General features: G+C 42.6%; 1 long non-coding RNA gene across 1 annotated transcript; it reads right to left on the bottom strand.

Annotated features, from left to right (window-relative positions):
• Positions 1–7,968: 7,968 nt before the first annotated feature.
• Positions 7,969–11,292, bottom strand: LOC124248333 (uncharacterized). The gene is made up of 4 exons (XR_006890983.1): positions 11,169–11,292; positions 10,643–10,794; positions 9,304–9,415; positions 7,969–9,016 (listed from the first exon to the last, which is right to left on the bottom strand). It is a non-coding gene; the product is annotated as an uncharacterized LOC124248333 (long non-coding RNA).
• Between the last annotated feature and the right edge of the window lie 10,541 nt (positions 11,293–21,833).

The raw sequence follows: 21,833 nt of genomic DNA, 5'->3' as shown, positions 1-21,833 counted from the left end.
TTGAGGGCCAAGGCTCAGAACAGGGCCCAGCACGTAGCAGGTGCTCAGTTCATCTCCACTAAATGAAGAGCGAAGGTGGGGAAACCAGTTAGGACAGAGTAACCCAGATTAGGAAAAACAGTGAGTCAAAATGCAACGAAAGAAACGAAAACGGAAAAGAAAGAAGCTGATGTTTCAGTATCCGGACGTTGAAAATGGATGACGAGAACTGCAGGGTTCTTCTGAAGGGATGTGCTTGGGACCAGGGTTTCTCCCGAGTGGTGGGGGAACCAGCAGCATCAGCATGCCCTGGGGGCTTGTGAGAAATGCAGAGTCTCAGGCCCACTCCTGACCCCTGAGAGGTGCTCTCTGGTCCACTTCTCTCCTCCACAAAACAAGCCTGTACATCGATCACGATCAGCGAGCACCACTTTAATCTTTATGACTCCCCGAAAAGGTGGGTCTCATTATCCCCATTCTGCAGATGAGGAAACTGAAGCTCCAAGGTTTAAGTGACTGGTCACATATCATCCACTTTGCAAGTTCTAGAATAAAGTTTTAAACTCGAGCCTTCAGAATCCCAAGCCTGCCTTCTTAACCACGATTGTTTTCTTGCTTTGTAGGAAATCACAGGAAATAGTCTCCCTCCTGTGAAACCTCCAGGCAGGGAGGTATGACATTGACCTAAGTCAGCAGTTCTTGAGTGTTTTGGTCTCAGGACCCTTGTACACGCTTCAAAATTTGCAATGACCCCAAAGATCTTTTATTTATGAGAGTTAGATCTATCTATACTTACCTGTTTGAAATTAAATGAGAAATTTTTGAAATGTTTGTTTGTTAATTTATTTAATAACAGTAACAAACCTCTTATCTGTTAACGTGAACTGTCTCGTGCTTGCTTTGCTAATGAGTGTTTGGCTATCAGAGTAGCAGAATTTGGACAGAGACTAGATTTTTATGATGACCTGTAGGTAAGCGGTGAGGGGCCAGCTAACTCTCACCTCTGCCAAAAATAACCGAAGAATTGTTCCACTCCAAATTGGCTTAGATCACAACAGTTTACCTCGTACCCAAAAGCCATCACCCATGTCTTCCTTCCCAAGAGAACCCTATTGGTTTAGCTTTTAGTCAGCAATGTATTCGGAGAAGATGGGCCCAGGACCAGGAGACGAACCAGGACTAGTCAAGCAAGGGGTCAGCAAACTATGGCCCACAGGTGAAATATGGCCCACCATCTGCTTTTGTAAATAAAGCTTTATTGGAACACAGCCATGCCCACTCATTTGTGTGTCTCTGGGGCTGCTTCTGAGCCGCTGCTACAGCAAAGTTCAATAGTGCAACAGACACTATATGGACTATAAAACCTAAAATATTTACTATCTGGCCATTTACAGAGAGGATTTATGACCTTTGGTATAGAATAGCGCTAGTCAAAGTGTGCTTTACGGAGCGGAGGCACCTGCATCACCCGCAGACTGCCGCACCCCACCCCAGACGCCCCCTGGAGTCAGAAATCTAGAGGTCAAACTTCCCCCAAAGAGAAAAAAGAATTCCGTGATTGGCTGAGAACAAATATCCTTCCTCCCTTGGAGCCGGGTGCGCTGCTGCCCCAATGAGAGGCGGGTTCTGTTAGTAGGAAAAAGAGGAAATGACTGTTGGCTAGGAACCGCAGTGCCCTTCGTGTTCATTCTCCTTTGGTGACAGAATGTTTGCATATATAACAAAGCCCCAAGTGCTGAGTTCGTTTGTTACTATCAAGGGGTAATGGAACAGGGGTCGTCACTGCACACCGCCTCAGATGAGTCCTTGTATCTCCCCGAATTCGGGGTTCCTTAAGTGCAAAATAAGGATGGTGATTCCAGACCTAGGGTTTGGACCATACAGGATAAGCTCAGCTGCTGGTAATGGAATAGGCTGTAAAAGTGACTTCAACTATTTATCATCTAACACAACACGAAGTCTGGAGGTGGGGAGTCAGAGCCCTGGCTGGGAGCGGTAACGGCGTCGTGAACCCTGAGCCTCTGCATGCTCCTCTCCGCCATCTACCATTATTGATCCTCCCTCTTGTGGTTTTAAGATGGCTGCTCAGCTCTCATCATCTTTCCTGCTCCAGAGGCGGGAAGAAGGGAGGTGGCCACCTTCCTTCCTACCTCTTTTGAAAGGGGAAATGCCTTTCTCAGAAGCATCTCCTCAGCAGAACTCTGCCTAAATCTCATTGGCCAAAACCCATTTATATTGTCACCAGCGGACAATCACAGATAAAGAAAGATAGGATTACCACGATTGGCTTAGACCAGCAGAGGTCGGCAAACTTTTTCCGTAAAGAGCCACACAGTAGCTATTTCAGGCTTTCTACTCACAGTGTCTCTTACAACACTAAACTCTGTTGTAGTGCAAGAGCAGCCACAGATGATGCCTACACAAACTGGGTCTGGCTGTGTTCCAGTAAAACCTTATTTACAAAAACGGGTGGTGGGTGGGGTTTGGTCCACAAGCCATAGTTTGCCAACCCTATTCTGTATCATAGTCATTGAAAGCACAGAAGTTGGAATCAGACACATTCAAACCCTGGCTTTGCAACTTACCAGCTGTGTGACTGTAGACGGATAGCTTAACCTCTCTGTGCTCCAGTTTCCTTATTTTGTAAAATAGGAGCTTAGAGCTTCAGGAAACAGAGAACCCATCTAAAAATGGCATAAATGTCCTCCTTGATAGGGCAGTTCCAGGGTTAGTTAACTCCATTGTTCTAGTCCTGGGTTCTTTTGATCTTGTTCTGCCCACCTCAGTGTATTGACTTTGAACTTCAGGTTTGCCTCTCATAGCCACAAAATGGCTGCCACAGCACAAGGAAACACATATTCACCTAAAAAAAAATCTGAAAATTGGAAGAGAACATTCCTTTCCTTGTTTCAAGAGCAACGATAACCCTCCCAGAGACATACCCCAGCCCACTTACTTCACCTCTAAGGGTCAGAGTTATGTCACATGCCAATTCCTCAACCAGTTATTAGCAACAGAAATAAAATTATCTTCCCTGCTTAGACCCATTTAATCACAATAGCTGGGGGTGGGACCCAGGCATTGACAATTTTTTTTTTTAAAGATTGGCACCTGAGCTAACAACTGTTGCCAATCTTTTTTTTTCTTTCTGCTTTTTCTCCCCAAAGGCCCTCAGTACATAATTGTATATTTTAGTCGCAGGTCCTTCCAGTTGTGGCATGTGGGACGCCGCCTCAGTGGAGCGCTCGAGCTCAACAGCTCGGCCACAGGGCTGGCCCCTCAGTCTTTTTTTTCTTTTTTTCTTTCAAGCATTGACAATTTGTAAAAGCTCGGAAGATGATCTGATCTGTGGCCGGGGTTAAGATGCACTGATATTGACTAATCAAAACTCCAGCCCCTGGGACTGTTGAGGTCCCAGCTTTCCCTGAAGCACAAAGGAGTTGGAAAAAATTAAAATTAACTATGTATGTGTAAGTTGAGTTTTATCAGCAAAGAAAATAATTGGCAATTGCTACTAGGCAGACAACTACCAAGATCTGTTAAACTAATGATCTCATTTTTTCTCACATAATTTTGAGAAAAAAAAGACACAGTCCCTTATATAAGTTGACATCTTAAATTTTTACCAGAATTCAAATAAGTCCATTTTTTCTTAATAAGAAATAGAAAATAGTAAGCATTTTGTAAGAAAAAAATACTATGGTGACTGTAATTGGAATCCATATTTCATACGATTTGATAAAATGTTTTTTTAAATAAGTTTAATAAGTTGTAACTAATGTATTGAACAGCACCAACACAATCTGAAAGAAACCGTATACAATTTTTATCCTAGGACATTTTTATGTATCCTGAAATACTGGATGGTTCTAGAAAATATTCCCATTACATTTATAAGAATTAACAATATCATTATACTTCTGTGGTTGTTCTGAAAGCTCCCTAGAAAAAAATGCATGTAAGATACAGTAAGAGAGGATGCCCACATCTAGGTGCTTTGATTAACCATTAAAGGAGGATTCCCCCAAACCAACATGCTGATTAATCTCTTTGTTTGTTACCTTGAAGGTTATCACACCGCCTACCTCTTTAACGCTCCATAAAGATGCTGCTGTACTTACCCTCCACAGACTTCTCTGTAATGGCAGAAAAGGGTTGTTCCAGGTGAGTTTAGGCCTACAGGAGCACTCCAAGGCAGTTTTAGGGAATAAGTAAATGTAAGTATAAACATGTAAATTCTAGAAATTAATTTCCTTAAAACTCTCAGCACAGCATGGACCTGGATTAAGAGTGTTCTACCATAATTCAGTGGGGTGGTTTTGCAGATTCAATGAGATAATGCAATTAAGCAGTTAGTACAGTGCAGGGCGTGTACTCAGTCATTGGTAACTTCTTGTTTCCAGTCACAAATAAATGAGGAACAGCTTGCTCCCCTCTGATAAGGAGAAGGAGATAGCAGTGTTAGGAAATCGGAGCCAAATGTCTTAGAACTGAGGGTAAACGCTCAGCCCTTAGAAGACAGCACCTAGGACCTTCAAGCTTAGACAAGTCTTAATGGCTGCTGAATTGGCGAGAGCCAGAAAGTATCAACATAACTTCTCAACATACCAAGATCTTTCCATCTCAAGGAATGTGCTTTGCTGTTTCCTCTGTCTGGAACTTTCTTCTGTTATCTAGATCTTTCTCTTGTGGCTTTTATTCCTCATTCAAGTCTTTTCCTTGGCCTCCCCATCCTATATTGCTACGCCGGACTTAGACACTTGCCATCCCATCTATCCTGTTTAATTTCCCTCTTGGCACTCCTCATCCTCCAAAAATATCCTGGTCATGAACTTGTTGACTTAGTTATCTGTTTTGTTCGCTGCTGAATCCCCAGAGCTGAGTGCAGTGCCTGAGACATGGTAGACAACAAAGTAGGTAAGAATTGGGTCAATGAAAGGAAGAACAATCAGTGACAGACCTCCTCTTAGAGGGGAAAGAGTATGGAATCGGGGCTCAGGATTTCGAGGTCAATCAGTCATGTATTAACTGGACACCTTATGCACCTGGATCTCATTGTTCTCATCTAGAAATACAAATAGTAACCCCCTGCTTGTCGAGTTATCGGCCCTCAGCACTATGTATTCAGAACTCCCAGCCCACGGCGCCCGGCAGATACGAGATACAGAAGATACTATTATTAATTTTGTTCACTAACGTTTTTTAAAACCTGGATATGTAGCTACACTCATCAATCCGGGAGACCTATGACAAACTAAACCAGTGTTACAATACCAGAAACAGTTCACGTGGCAACACGGATCAGTTTCCAAGATCTCCAACTCCATTTGTAGGAAAGAAGAGAAAATAACTGTTGAGTAAGCAACCCCAACTGTCCTTAGTTTTCATTCCCCTTTGGTTACAGAAATTTTACATTTATAAACAAAGCTCCAAACGCCGAGAGTTTGTACATTACTATTATAGGGTGAACATCAGATTCAAAACTGGGAGCTTCTTACTTTAATAACTTATTCTACTTGCAGTTTTGAAAATAACATACGGAAAAAAAATGTTATGTCACCTGGAAAACTGTATTCCATTCCTTCATTATTTTGGAAATGACTCTAGAAATTTTGGTTTTTAGATAAGCGTTTATATGCAGTTTCAATAAAGCTGGTAAGGCAATGCAAGGTTTTTTTGTTTGTCTTAAATTTAGGATGTAAACAGTTTCTAATTTTGAGACAAAAAAAGGAAAAGAAAGAAAAGTTTGTTTTTGTTTGTTTTTAATATTCTTGGGCCTCTAACAAATTAAATTCTCCAATCACTATTATTATTTCTGACATGTTAGATTAGTTTTTCCTGTTCAGCATCACATTTAAAGAAAAAAATGAGACATTTTTGGAGGAGAAGAACACAGATGGGGTTAAGAGCTTGGGCCTGGGGGATTTAGTGCAAGCATCTGCCAACTTTTTCTGTAAAGAAATGGAGAGTAAATATTTTGGGCTGTGCAGACCATAGTGTCTCTATCATCATAGCTCCAAAGCAGTCAGAGGCAATTATAACCAAATGATCGTGGCTGTGTTCCAATAAAACTTTATTTACAAAAACAGGCGTTGAGCCGGACTTGGCCATTGGACTGTAATTGCCAACCCCTGACCTAGAAATATATTTTGCCTGTACCATTTTCTAGCTGGCGATCTGGCTGAGTCTCCATTCATCTGTAGAATGGACGTCGTAACTATCCTAACTCATTAGGTTCAGAGGATAAAATGGATCAGGGTAGAAATTATTCCATGTAAGGGTTCTATAAATGTTACCTATTATTATTATTGTTGTTATAATCCTCTTCTTACGGTAGAGAAAGCAGTCTGCCCAAGTCATGCAATTAGGAAGTGTCACGCTCGACCTCAGCAGACAGCCTCAGGAAGAAATTTCCATTGTCCAGCAAGTTTAACTTGGTCCTACTTTAGCTTTTAGCTAAAAAATGCCTTTTCTCCTTTCCTAAGCAATTCTATTCAAGGTAGGGTTCTGGGAGAAAAAAAGAGCAGAGGACCCCAAAAGATTGGACTCTTTGGAGAGAGGGATCACTCTGTCCCTGCCAAGGGCTCCTTCTGGCCCATTCTCAACTCCTTTCTGGAGGAGAAAACTGTTCCCCAAGATTCCTCCATCTGGTCCTAAGGCTCAGGCTGGCCTGGAGAGAGCTTCAAAGGCCATCAGGAAGCCAGTGCCTTTGCATATAGCATTGCTCGCAGGAGCAACGTGGCAAAACCAATCTTTATTTACTCCATTAGACAACATCACAGAGGAAAAAGATCTCCTGGGATTTTGTTTTCCTTTTCCTTTGGGACATTTTTCTCTTGTCCAAGTTTCCCACTTAAGTGTTTAGGATTTCTGGCATCAGCCATTTGCCTTTGTCTCCCATTTCTTTGTGCTGATTGTCAAATGCCCACATATTATTTACACCTCCCATTCTCTCTGGGGTTTCTAATCCCTCCCTTTCTTATTACTAGCATTTCTTCCTAGACCTCGCCTCTTTTTTCCTAAGCAGCAGGAGAGCTCCCCGAGCCTCAAGATAAACAGCAAACAAGACTGTGAATTTCTATAACAAATACAGCAGGTGATGTATTTTCCAGCCTCGCATAATTTTTAACTTGGAGATAACTTCTTCGGTTTTCCTGCTCTGAACATCGACAGGCCTAGTTCCTCTTTCATTTTGGCCTCGTTGCATCTCTTCCTGAATTAAATTTTTCAATTAGCTTGCTTGTTACAAGGCATATGGAGCTGCCCTGCTCTTTAACTCAAATTTCCTTCTTCCCAGGCGTAACAGAAATTTGCTGCACACACAGCAAGACAAAGAACAGAAAGACCTCACTAGCTGAGCAAAAAGATTCAGTTGTGTACATGATTTCATCAGGTTTCCAACTGTATAATGAAATCAGACTCCTCCCCCGGGAGGGGGTGCCCCCCCATCCTCCTGCATACACCAAATCCCACCCACTTCTTTCCACGGACACACTTTGTTCTCAATCCCCAATGGCTTCAACTCTTGCATACAGAAAAGAGCAGGGAGCAGCACCTAAGTTGTAAGAGTGAGTTGCGATCTTTCTCTGAGCCCAGGATGAAAGAAGTAGATGGGAAGGAATTACCCAACGTGCAGCCTGCATTTGTAATAAGCAGGCACAGGATGCTAATGCAATGATTTTGGCATGGCTGACTCCTGGGCGGGGGTGGGCGTGGGGGGGAAAAAATGACTTTCTTTTTTTTTCATGAGCCTCACTTTCAAGCTGGAGGAAAGATTCAAAACTGCAGGAAGGGGCACGTGTTCATAACAGATTCTTAATGGATTATTAATACTCAGTTTTAAACCCTCTTTTTTTAAAAAAATAAAGTTGATTCAATCAGTTCTTCGGATTAACGCAATTTGAGGAGAGGTGTGGGGTATAGGTGTTGCTTTCAGGAAGGGGTGAGTGTGTTTGAGCAAAGACTCACAGGGTGTGCACTCGACTATTTATTGCAGCACTGTTTGTAGAAGCAAAAACTGAAATCCACCCAAAGTCCATCTAAAAGGACGAGTGAAATACATTAAGGAGCGCCATTCAAAGAAGTACGACACCATCATTTAAAAGGTCAATTTTTTCTAATGTGAAGTGCTCTCCAAGAGACCTGAGTGAAACACGCCAGGTGAAAGATACTTGGTAAAGACAAAGACAGGTGTGAATATTTGATATCCATATATGCTGGTCTGCGCATAGACTATTTCTGGAATGATACACTAAAAACTGCTAACAGTGATTGTCTGTGGGGGTGGGGGGAGCCTCGCCCTTCCCCACAAGCCCTTTGGTCTGAATGCCCCCCTCCCTGGGGAGCATAATTACACTTTTCTCAAACTTTATAGCTAAGTTTTTAAAAATGCACATAGACGCAGATAATTACCCATGATAGATATTTTAAGTGGAAAAAAAAACCAAGTTGTATAATATTGTCTATAAATATGATTCCTGTAGAATATTTAAAACAGAGAACGTCTGTGTGTGTATATATAGACACATACATATATTTGACAATATATGGACACAAATGTATATATTTGCATACTTACCGAACACGTCTGGAAGGATATGTTTGACAGTGTTAAAAGTAATTGTTAGCTATCTCTAGTGAATGAGCCAGTGGGGGTGAGCAAAAGGAATGAGGAACTTTGACTCTACCTTAATTTTATACTGTTTGAATCTTTTAAAGAGATTACATAGTACTTGTATTTTAAATCTTAAACACGAAGATGAGAAAATAAGAGGAGATGGTCAAATATTGACCCACAATCCGTGAGAAATGTGGGTCATGTCTTTCCAGGGAAATCAAACTCCCATGAGCCTTCAAGGTAAATTTCTGCTTTTTGCCTCCTTAACAATGGGACGTGATGCATTATCAGGTCCACAGGAGTTTTTCCCCTTCCCCTAAATGCTGTTTGCTGGGACTTCTCCAGATTGCTTTCCGAGGTGGCCCCGCTGGTGTCTTTGTTCCAACCGGCCGGCCTGCCAGGAGACGCAGCAGCCTCTGCCTTCAGGGAGATGGAAATGCAGCGTCAGGCAAAAGGCCGGGCTGGTAGGCAGGAATCATACTTGTATATACTTTCCTGCATTACTCAGTTGAGCTGCACTCGAATGACTCCATCAACAAGAATGAAGTTGCTTAATGATAAAACCCTGACTCTGGCAGTCTGCTGTTTTCTGTTATGCTGTCGTCCTGTGAACGGCAGCATATCCTATTTGATAGTGGGGGCCTCAAATGGGATCCCATGGAAACCCCCTCTCCCTTCTCAATTAGCTCTGAGAAGACCTCTGTTACCTCTTCTTCTGCCTTTAGCACGTGCAGAAACGATGGAGGCAGAGACACCTTGTGAGAAGAGAGTAAGGAGTCTGAGTCCCAATTTCCAGGTGCTGACATTGCAATTCACCTCCTAAAATAAACATATTTTGCAAATGGGCATTGGCTGTTTTCTGGGATTGATAACAAACACACGAGGTCAAATAACAGCCCTAATTATTTCTGTATGTGCATTTTGGGGGCAAGAAATTCCGGGAACGGAGTTTACAACTTATCCCACTTCCAGCATTTTGGGTTTTTTTTCCTCTCTCTTCTGGGGCAGGTTTTTCTTGCTTCCACGATGTTTCTTTGAAATGTGACTTCTTACTTCCCAACAGCTGTTTGGAAATTTTCAACATTTAATTTATGACCTTATTAGTTATTTTATTAGGAAGGGAGGAGTCAAGTTTGGAAGCCAAATATTTGCAAAAAAGGACTGTGACAGAACAACCTATGATTGAAACGAACTGGGGAGGATCCGTCACACCCGTTCCTCCTCAGAAGCAGCTGGAGTTTCTTGTTAATTTGGATCGCTTGAAATTACAATGGCTGCGTTTGCAGGTATTTCTGAGACATGAGTTAGATTCCTTTAAATTTAGGTGAAATGTTAAAAGAGGATTCGGCTGTCTCTCAAGATGGAATAAAGAGTCTACTGGTTATTGTCTGACCTCCTCAGTGCCTGATTGACTAGTAGAAAACGCATCTCCATGGGAACAGATAAATGTCTGCTTTTCATGCCGTGAAATAACCAACTCAGCCGCAGAGCCTCACCAACCTAGCACTTTATCTGGGCGGCTGTAAGCAGCGTCTCCCTTTTCATGTTCAGCCAAATTATCTGCCAGAATTTCTTTTCAAGTCTAGGAGGGAAAAAAAAAAAAGAGAAGAGTTCCCCCCTACCCCCCTTCTGCATGGAGTTAATTACTGTATTTTCATCCGGGAGGGTGGGAAAAAATACACACTGAGCTGAAATAGCACACAGAACAACGGCTGGCGCGTTGTATCTGCCTGTTGTCTAACAGCCGTTGGTAATTTTTTTTAAGGTATCGCTGTCTGCTGCAGTATTTGGGTAACGTCAGTGAGGGAACCCTACAGCCTGGGAGGCAGGACCTGGGACGAGCTGTTTTGGATTATTTGTTTACTGTCGTGCCGCCGTTGGGCAGTGTGACCTCAGGCAAGTGGGCAGCACCTCTGTTTTAATGTTGGGATCCGAGATATGGAGGTGATGGGAAGGACAGGACAAATTGCTGGCGGGTCTCAGGTATCGGCCTCCCTCCCCCCTAAAAGCCCCAACATCTGCCATTTTAACTCCCTGCTCACTGACCCAGTGCTCTGTGCCAGCAAAATTCGAGAACGGCTCTCAGGAGAGCTGGGGCTTTCTCGGGTGATTCTGCACACTTCTGCTTCTGTTCCTGGTGAAAAATACCACCGGAAGCTGCATTTTCTGATGAGATTGCGGCAATTCTAGTCCCGTTTCTGAAGCAGAGGGAAAGAAAAAAACAAATGAAAAGGGAAAAAACGTGGGAAAATGGAGGTTAAATATATATATACACACACACACATATACTTTTTTTTCCAACACACAAGGTTGAAATCTTAGGGGGAAAAGTGTCTCAGCCTGTTTGGTTCTAAAACTGGCACAAGAATGTGTTCAGGTTCGTTATTTCCCTGGCATCCATTCACCCGTTCCTATTATTCCCTGCTTTGTCATTTAAGCTATTCTGTCTTTGTCTTTCTCCTCTGCCTCCACCTCCACCCTCCCACCCAACAAGTCCCAGCAGGAAACATTTAAAGACCAGTGAACTGCAAACCCACTAGGCACTTTTCAAAAATACCCAGGTTAAAGATACCTGGAGTGGACAGAGCAATCAAGTCTCAATTCCTGCTCTTCCGTGGACGTGATCCCCAAATATCAGAATCCCAGAGGTCTTTATCGGGCCCAGCTGCTTCTGATGTCGGCAAGGAATGTGGCACATCAAGTGTGTGAACACTGCCTCTATTGTATCCAAACAGGCTGATTGAAGCCTGGATAATTGGCATGTAACCTTCTCTATTAATAGTGCAGACAGATATGTGAATTAGCTGAATCCCTCTGACATATGCCACGCATTAAAGGGGCTCACAACTCTCCAAAGATCTCAGCTAACTATTACACCAATAATTAGGCTTTAGAACTTGATAACTTTGGGGTGAAATCGATAAATAATGGGGAAGCTCCCGACTGCCTCTGAGTAGGAAGTGGCTCTATCATAATCTTAGAAACCCAGCACTGAGAGTGGTCATCGTTGATCCTTTGAGGGGGTTGGGGGTTTGGGGGTTGTGGAGTATGTGTTGCTGACGCAGAGTTCTGGAGGAGACTGGTGAATTGGGGGAGCCTTTGTTTAGCTTCTATAGTCCTCAAGATGTGTGAATAGCAGCGTACACTTGTCATGTCCTGTGCGACTCATTTGTAAAGGAATAGACCCTGAAGGAGGTGTATGGAAACACTGAACGAGGCTATTTAGAACTGTGCCTTAACTGAACATCGAAATAGTCGCTTAGCCTCACATCAGTTCCTAAGACTAGCAAGTACCGTGGGCTGATGGTTAAGAGCATAAACTGCAGCCAGGCTGCCTGGGTTTGAAGCATAGCTCTCCTACATACTAGTTTGTGACCTTGGGCAACTTGTTCAACCTCTCTGTGCCTCAGTTTTGACATCTGAAAAATGGGGAGAATAAGAATTTCTTTCCCATTGGGACTTTGGAAGGATTACATAAGTCGTATTTGTAAAATGTTTAGAACAGTACAGAGTACAAGTAAGCACCTTTCCCTTTTCACTTAACAAATATGTACTGCAGGTGTTTTCAAACTGCAGATTGTGACCTATCCATAGGTGGTGAGAGCAATTCAGAGGATCTCAACTATCCCTTTTTTTATAGACTACAATAGGATAGGATAGGATAGGATAAGATAGAATACAATAGAGTAGAGTAGAATAGAAGAAGAGTGTGTGACCCATAGGAAGGGTAAATACTGTTTTGTAAAACTTTTTGCTATATAAATGCGTGTACTTGTGTGTTGTATGTTTGCGTACTGGGTTCCGATGTAAAAATGTGTTTCTTTTAGCGGGTCAAGTTAAAACAATTTTGTGACAGACCTGCAATCAAATAATTTAAAACCTGGAAACAGCCTAAAATCATCAATAGGAGATAGGTTCAGTAAATTAGGCTGCATCCCTACAATGGATTATCAGGCAGTCGTTAATAAGAAAGAGGTCAGTTTCCATGTGCTGATTTGTATTAGACGCCCAGAAATATTATTCTGTAAAAAAAAAGAAAAAGGCAGGGATGGCCTGGTGGCGCAGCGGTTAAGTTCACATGTTGCACTTCTCAGTGGCCTGAGGTTTGCCGGTTCTGATCCTGGGTGCGGACATTGCACCGCTTGGCAAGCCATGCTGTGGTAGGCATGCCACGTATAAAGTAGAGGAAGATGGGCACGGATGTTAGCTCAAGGCCAGTCTTCCTCAGCGAAAAGAGGAGGATTGGCAGTAGTTAGGTCAGGGCTAATCTTCCTCAAAAAAAAAAAGGGGGCATCAAAGAGTGTATTTATTACGATCCTATTTATATAAATAAAAAGGGCTGTATGGGGTGTGTGTGTGTGTGTGTGTGTGTGTTTGTTTGTTTTACTATATTGAACCTCAAGCTGCTAACTGTCAGACTTTGTGCTAAGTAGAGTCTGGGCTTCCCTGGGGTTCATTTGCTGAGTGATTGGCACCACCATCCATCCAGTTGAGCAAGCCAAAAGCCTTGTCGTCTCTCACTCACCACAAAGGATCCACAATCCATTCATTCTGCTTCATCTTTACCCTCCACCCCTATTCCAAGCTACTGTCATCTCTCTCCTGGGCAACCACATCAAACTCCTAACTAGTCTCCCAGTAACCTCCTAACTAATCCCCCCCCCCCCCACTCTCCTAAGTAGTCTTGCTGCATGCGCTCTTGCCTCTTTCCCACCCATCTTCCCAGTGTAGTCAGAGAGACATGACCATCCCTTCCCCCGCGTGCTTCAATTCTTGCCATGCCTCCCCGATGCTCTTCGGACAAAGACCCAAATCCTATGATGGCTTTTGTATTCGTTTCCTACGGATGCTGTGGCAAAGCACAACAAACTACGTGGCTTAAAACAACACAAATTTATTGCTTACCAGGTCTGGAGGCTAGAAGTCCAAAATCCAGGTGTCAGCAGGGCCATGTTCCCTCTGAAAGCTGTAGGGGAGACCCCTTCCTTGCCTCTTCCTAGCCCACTTGCATCCTTGGCTTGTAGCTGCGTCACCCCAATCTCTGCCTCTCTCGTCACAGGGCCTTCTCCTTGTGTGTCTGTGTCTTCTTAGAAGGACACCAGTCATATTGGATTAGGTGCCCACCCTGCTCCAGTATAACCTCATCTTAACTAAGTACATCATATTTTCAAGGAAGGTCACGCTCTGAGATACTGGGGGCTGGGACTTCCATATATCTTTTTGAGGAGGCTCAATTCAATCCATGACAACCTTTGAGACCCTGCCTGGCCAGGCCCCTGCCTCCCTCTCTGGGCTTCTCACCCACTACTCCCTGTCTCATCTTTTTGCTCCATCCACATAGGCCCTGCTCGAATGATCCAGGATGCCTCTGCCGTGGGACCTTTGCTCAGGTGTTTTGCTTTCCTCCTGATTAGAATGCTCTCTCCTCCTCTGCAACCTCCACTTCCATTTCACCTCCATATCTCGCCTCCCGTGTCCCTCGGGGCTGCCTTTCTTGAATGTCCCCACCCCAGGACCAAGTTCCTCTGACTCTCACATAATTTCATACCACCACCCACTTCTCATTGGTCACACTTGTCACAGCCGCAGTGTGTATTCACCTGTTTGATGAAGATCTTCCCCACGATACTAGAAGCTCTCAAAGGTAAGTGCAGGGCTATTCCTGCTGGGTTTTTTAACCTTATCTCTTATCAGAGTACATAGATCCTCATGGGTGCTCAACACAGTATTGGTATTTGGATGGATGGGTGAGTGAGGAAATGAATGAACAACACAGATTTTTTTAACATTCAGTTCATAAATATGTCATATCTTTATGGATTTGCCTCTTCTGGACATTTCTTTTTCTTTTTCCTCCCTAAAGCCCCGCTACATAGCTGTATATCCTAGTTGTAAGTCCTTCTAGCTCTTCTATGTGGGACGCTGCCACAGCATGGCTTCATGAGCGGTGCCATGTCTGCACCCAGGATCCAAACAGGCAAAACTCTGGGCCGCTGAAGCAGAGCACGTGAACTTAACCCCTCAGCCACAGGGCTGGCCCCTGGACATTTCTTATATAAGAAGCTACACAGTAGGTGGTCCTTTCTGAGTGGCTTCTTTCACTTAGCACAATGTTTTCAAGGTTCTTCCATATTGCAATATGTATCAATACTTCACTGTTTTTTATTTCCGAATAATATTCCACTGTGTACATAGTCCACATTTTATTTGTCCATCCATCAGTTGATGGACATTTGGGTTGCTTCCACTTATGAATAATGCCTCTTATGAATAATGCTGCTATGAACATGGGGTACAGATTTTTGTGTGGATATATGTTTTCAATTCTGTTGGGTACATACCTAGGAATGGAATTGCTGGATCATATGGTAACTCTATATTTAATTTTTGAGGAGCTTCCAAAATAGTTGCACCATTTTGCATTTCCATCAGCAACGTACGAAGGTTCCAATTTCTCCACATCCTCGCCAACACTTGTTATTTCCATCTTTTTTTTATTATGACCGTCCTAGTGCATCTGCTTTATTTTTTTAATTTGCTTTCCAACACCACCCTGACAGATGGTCCTAATATTTTGTGGTTCTCTATTTGAGATCCTCATGAAAGCTGTAGTACAGCTCCTCAGAAAAATGTATACACGCACATAAAAAATTGGCCTATGACTTCAAGGATTTCACAGACTTCTCCAGAAACCATCTATGTTTTATCTGGGGGGTCCATGGACCCCAAGTTAAGATCAGGAGATCCTATCTGTAGAAGTAAGATAATGGAACCTCCCTCAAGTTGGTATTGTTGAAGGGATTAACTGCATGCCATGTCTGCACAAGGTAGCAATCATGAACATTATCATAGTGTGACCCATCCCTCTGCCTACCAAGGCTGTTGTCCTTATAGCAATGGTGGCCACAGATCAAATTCAAAGATGTTTTCTTTGGCCCGCAGAACGTTTTTATAAATGGAGAAATTTCTTCTTTTAAAATGTGTATTTTCAGCTTCCACTGACAAATTAGAAGATCTGGTGAGAGTAGGATCATATTTTCAAACAGCACAAGCAGATAGAGCTGAGGAACAGCTGCCCACTTTAGTGCTTTCCAATTAACTGCAGTCACCACCCCTCCCTATTGCATTAGACTTGGTCCACTTCACTCATATCTTGCCTTTGTTGGAACTGAGTTTGTCAGTCAGGCTCCCAGCAGGAAACAGCCACCTTTCTGAAATAGGGTAGGTATCTAAGAAGAGTTGAACAAAAGGAGAATTTCAAAGCCACCAGCATGGTTAAGACAAAGGAACCAGAGATGGTGAACACCCTGAGGCTAGTAACATCAGCAGGGAGTCGTTGCTGTCCCCAGGCCAGAAGACACAAAGGCAAGGTGTGGTTGCCAGAACCTGAGGAAAGCAGCTGTGGGAGAAAGCCACCTCATCAGAGCTGTGACCTTCAGTAGAGGGAAGCAGCCAGCTAGGGCAAGGAGGGAGCCAGGGAAATCAAAACCCCACCTCGCTTGCCTCCTTCCGCCAGTCTCCTGCAAGTGTCTTCATTGGCCAAACCCAAGCGGAAGCCAGAGAGTCGGAGGGTCTGTTAACAACGTCCAGAAAGGGCAGCCACAGAGCAGGGAAGAGACGGGTGGAGGGTAGATAGAGAACAGAAAATGAAAAATATTTAACATATCATCTTTGATTTTAAAATTCTTCCTCTTATCCTTGTTAGTGACTAGAATAGTTAAAATTACTATTAAATATTTTATTATTATATTTATATTTTATACTATATGCTATAATATATTATGAATAAATATTAAAATTTAGTTTGTATATAATATATAGTTTGTATATAAATATATATTTAAATATACTTATACATTTGTAATATATATAACATTAAAACTCTCCCTCTTCATTACTCATATTTTAGATCCCTGTTCCTCTAAGTTTTTAGACCATTTCCACCCAACTATGTAGAACCAAATCCTTTCTTTTTTCTCCCCACTGTAGCCCATTCATACGTCTACCATCCACCCAACGCTTTTTTATATTTAATTGTTTTCCAGGTTGCCTCTGCCCACTGAGGACAGGAACTGTCTTATTCATCCTGGAACTCCCAGAACCTAGCACTCTGCCAGACACATAATAACTACTCAAAACCCGGAGACTGTGGGTGGATTTCCACGTATTGTTCTCGTAAAGAAAGAAAGGCTTGAAAAGTGAGGGCTAGGAAAGAAATGTCATCACCAACTGTTCTCATCGACATCCTTGTTTCAAAGAAGTGAATGGTCATTCACCAGATCATCAAAATAATAGTAACAGTAACAATAATATTGACTAATACTTCTTTGAGCACTTACTATGTGCCAGTCACTTTATACATGCATTATCATATTTAAGTCTTTCAACAATACCATAGGTATGTCATATTATTATCCCTATTTTGCAGGACAGGAACCTGAAGCATAGAGAAATTGGAGTCAGGATGGGCCACCAGATCTGATGGATTCAGAGCCTTCATTCATAAAAACTGCCTCTTCTTGGTTAACACAGCCTAGACTTATTCTTACTTCTGGTATTTGTAAACTGTTAGACATCTGTTATCCTTATCAACATGGATCAGAATTTTCATTATGCAGCAAGTGGAGAGCTGACTTAAACAGTGGCTGAAGCATATAAGAGTTGTTTCTTCCATAAGAATAAATCCAGATGTCGGCTACTGCTGGCTTTGGTTCATTGGCTCAAGGATGTAAAGGCTGAGGTTTCTGACATATTCTTGGACTTGCCCTTAGTTACAAAATGGCCACTTGAGTTTCAGCAATCATTCCCATGTTCCAGGCAGGGAAAACAGGAAAGATAGAAGGCAAAATAATATCTGCCAGCTAGATAAGCCCTCTTTACACAGCATTCCCAGACATCTCATCTATATTTTCTGTTTTCACTTCAAGAATCACCTCTGTTGGGCCAGCCCCAACACTGAGTGGTCAAGTTCGTGCGCTCTGCTTTGGTGGTCCAAGGTTTCACTGGTTCAGATCCTGGGCATGGACATGGCACTGCTCATCAGGCCATGTTGAGGTGGTGTCCCACACGGCACAACCAGAGGCACTCACAACTAGAATATACAACTACGTACCTGGGGGTTTTGGAGAGAAGAAGAAGAAGAAGAAAAAAGAATCACCTCTATTGGCAAGAGAGACCAGGATACAAATACACTTAACTAGGGACATTGCTGGCCCCAACAGTTTGGAGGCTCTGTTCTTGAAGAAGGGGAGTGGGAGGTGGAGAGGCAGTTAATCGCCTCTGCCACACTTCAAGTATCTGTTGATGCCTATCTATTCGCATGTACATCTTTAAATTTCTATGCTTTACTCCAGGAGTTGACAAACTAGGCCCACTGCCGCTCTTGTAAATAAAGCTTTATTGGAACACGGCCCTGCTCATTCCTTTACCTATTGTCTAGGGCTGCTTTCCCACCACAAGGGCAGAGTTTAATAGTTGCAACAGAGGCCATCTGTCCCACAAAACCTGAAATAGGTAATGTCTGGCCCTTTACAGAAAGAGTTTGCCTACGCGTTTTACTTTCTTCCTTTTTATCTCTGGAAAAACAAATTGGACCTCACTGTGACTCATTCACCGAAAAGAGAATAGGCCCAAATATAATAGGTGAGTCAATAAACATTCCTTGGTCAGGATTTCAGTGTCTCTCCGTCATTCCTGCTCCAGCTCCAATGAACAAAGACCATTCAGGAGACATCTGAGACTGAAGAGCATTTCCACTGCATCTGCGGCTAAGCCTGAGCAATTCGATGCCATCTTCCAGTATCCCTCACGACAATGGCAATCATCTCCACTCATGAATAAACATACTTTTCGCCTCCAGATGCCTCCAGACATACCGGGAGACTCACACGCGGGAACAATCTAAAATTATCCAGCTTTGTATGCTATGGAAATAGTCTCATTCAGCAGCAACTTCATATTTGTTGGGCTAATTACAAGTTTGATAAGTGCAAATTATCAGAGGAATAATTTCTGTGAAGAATTATGCACAAGTCTAGAGGATTGGTTAGAGAATTTTATGGCAAAACTCTATAGATTGAGATAAATCAAAAATATTTATGTACCTATAAGCACATAAAAATCTGCATGCCATTCTTTCAATCAGTTCTCAACAAAGGGGAGATATTTTTCGCAAAAGATTTGCACCTGAAAAACTCTCATAATTCAAATCATTTCTGTTTGTCAACTTACTGATGTTGTCGTGTGGCTATACCACATTCACTTCATAGTTCACTCAACCTGCCAGTCCCAAAGTTGTGTCTCTTGACAAATTTGTAATTTGAGAGCAAATTCACAACATAGCAAATTTTGCAGTCAGACATTTGTAGTATTTTTAAGTAACATTATTTTAAATTCATAGAATTTAAACTTTCATAATGTTGATCATCCTGTATTTAATGTGAATTTATGGCTCCCGGCAAAATAGAAGATAAAACCTCCATCTGAAACGCTTTGGGGAGAACTGCCTGTTCTTAAATCACAGGGTTTCTCAAACAGGGCACTTTGAACATTTGGGGCTGGAAAATTCTTTGCTCTCGGGGGCTGTCCTGTGCATTGTAGGATGTTGAACAGCATTCCTGGCCTCTACCAACTAGATACCGTAGCACACACCCACCCAATTGTAACAATGAAAAATGTCTCCAGGGGCCAGCCCTGTGGCCCAGTGGTTAAGTTCTCACACTCCACTTTAGCAGCCCTGGGTTCACCAGTTCAGATCCTGGGTGCAAACCTACACACTGCTCATCAAGCCATGCTGTGGCAGCGTCCCACATAGAAGAAATAGAATGAGCTACAACTAGGATATACAACTATGTACTGGGGCTTTGGGGAGGAAAAAAAAAAGGAAGATTGCCACCAAGCTAACATCTGTTGATGTTAGAAGCAAGATTGGCAACAGATGTTAGCTCAGGGCCGATCTTGCTCACCAAAAATGTCTCCAGACATTGCCAAATGTCTCCTGGAAGGCAAAATCACCCCTGGTTGAGAGTAACTGCTATGGTATGTTCCACAGAATTCATTCTGGACACAGATCCAGATTCTCTATTAGCTAGGGGAACTTAGGCATAATTTAACCCCTGCAGACTTCAATTTTCTTTCTGGAACATGTACATAATAACAGTTTTGTCTCATAAGATGTTTGTAGCATTAAAGTTGATGATACATGTCAAACAATAAATTCTCAAAACATGGTAGGTATCATCATTTTCTTATCAATATTAATTATCAGTATATCTTTTGGTGGCAGACAGCATAGACAATTACCCCTTGATATAAAAAGCTGGCGAGCTGATGAAACAAAGTATTTCTTTCCAAGTGAAATAAAAAATTGGATTTCACAAGTCACTGAAAAGAGTTTTAAGAATATTTTTAAAAGCTAACAAGCAAAACAAGCCCTCTTCTCCCATTGGCGGTCAGAGGAAAAGGGTACAGAATCATCTTTCTTCCAAGGCCAGTTCAGCCTGGAGACAAATAGGAGAGCTTTAAGGGAAAAGCACAGCCTCCTGCTCCAGCCCCAGCGTGATGGGCGGGTGTGCTGATCGCTGCTGATGCCAACAAGGGGTTCTCCCGGTGCCCAGGCGGAATAAACGTGTTGGCTCTGGAAAGAAAGAACCAGGCAGATGGCTACCAGCCCCAATTATTTTCAAGTCATTTCTCAAGTGTGTAAACTCCGTTGGTACTATTGTCTGTCTCTCCGCTTTCAGGAGGCTGTTATCGCCAGATTAAGCTATTTGAAACATGCCCTCTTGCCTCTGTTGTGCTGGAGAATAGAGCCTTTCCTTGAACACGGCATTTCCAAAACAAAATGCTGGCGCTCGAGAATATGTTTTATCGCCTCTCAAGTCTTGAATGGGAAAATTTGGCTGAAGTTTGCTTTTCCTTTTCTCTAAAATATATGCATAACTCCTAGGAATTTATTCTTCAGAGGGACTCCCATGCACACAACATAGTGTACAAGGCTATTTACTGCAGCGCCGTTTGTGAGGAGCAAAGAAGCAGAAATGATTGAAAGGCTGTGCCGTGGGAGACCAGTTACAGAAATTAATTACACAGAATACTATGCAGCAAGAAAAAAAGAACACGGAAGTACTTCACAGATATGAAGCAATCTCCAAAATACACTGTGAAATAAAAACAAGCCAAATCGTACTCAGCACACGACAGAGATTGCTTGTACATTCACAGAATAATTCCGGAAAGATGCCAGAAACATGTACTCCAATTTTCTCTAAGGAAGAGAACTGAGTCACTTGAAACAAGGCTTAGAAGGAGATTCAACAACCTTTCGCATCTTGTAAACTTGGTATCTTGGCAAGTATTTATTTTTTTAAATAAATAGGGTACTTAAAAGTTTAAATAATACCCCCCAAATAAAATGTATGATTATCATAATATTGCTGCATCTTGATGGAGGATGGGAAATAGTCTAATCTGTACTGTTTTCTCTTTTTTTCCCCCCTTTGGTATATTTATATTGAAATAACTTGAGATTTACAAAAGAGCTTAACAGATAGTACAAAGAGTTCCCATGTGGCCTTCACCCAACTTCCCCTTTTATTAACAATTTACAGAACTATAGTTCATTTATAAAAATGAAGAAATTTGACATTGATGCAATACTATTCACTAAACTACAGACTTTTGTCTAATTTCACTAGCTTTTCTACTAATGTCCTTTTTCTGTTCCAGGGTTCTATCCTAAATATCACACTGCATTTTGTCTTCAGCCTTCCTTAGTGTCCTCCAATTGGTGACAGCCAAATGATGCTGTTTTATACCATTCCTCAGCCAACAGGAAAAGTCAGAGGAAAAGGAAATGCTTTGATTTTGAAGCTGAGACACTGATCCGTGCCTGGGCCCCACTGCAGCCAGCAGCCAGCCCATCTTCTCCTGTCAGAGCCCCTCGGGACCACGTGCCAGCGGCTCCTGCTCCTGGGGTCTCCCCCAGGCTCTCCACACACTGGGTCCTTCTCTACATTTAGACCCCCAACTTCAACGAAGCTCAGAGAAGCCTTCTGCTGCCTGTCGAAACTGGTTATCCACCCACCCAAGGGTCCCACTAAATACCCAGGTTCTCAACACTTTTTGGTGCCATGGGCCATTTGAGAGATATTGACCTCTTCTTGGGATCAGGTTTCTGTTTTGTTTTGCTTTTTTTTTGAGGAAGATTAGCCCTGAGCTAACATCTGCTGCCAATCCT

This window comes from Equus quagga, chromosome 12 (genome assembly GCF_021613505.1).
Source record: "Equus quagga isolate Etosha38 chromosome 12, UCLA_HA_Equagga_1.0, whole genome shotgun sequence".
NCBI lineage: Eukaryota > Metazoa > Chordata > Mammalia > Perissodactyla > Equidae > Equus > Equus quagga.
The sequence above is the reverse complement of the archived record's forward strand: the minus strand, read 5'-3'. Positions and strand labels throughout refer to the sequence as shown.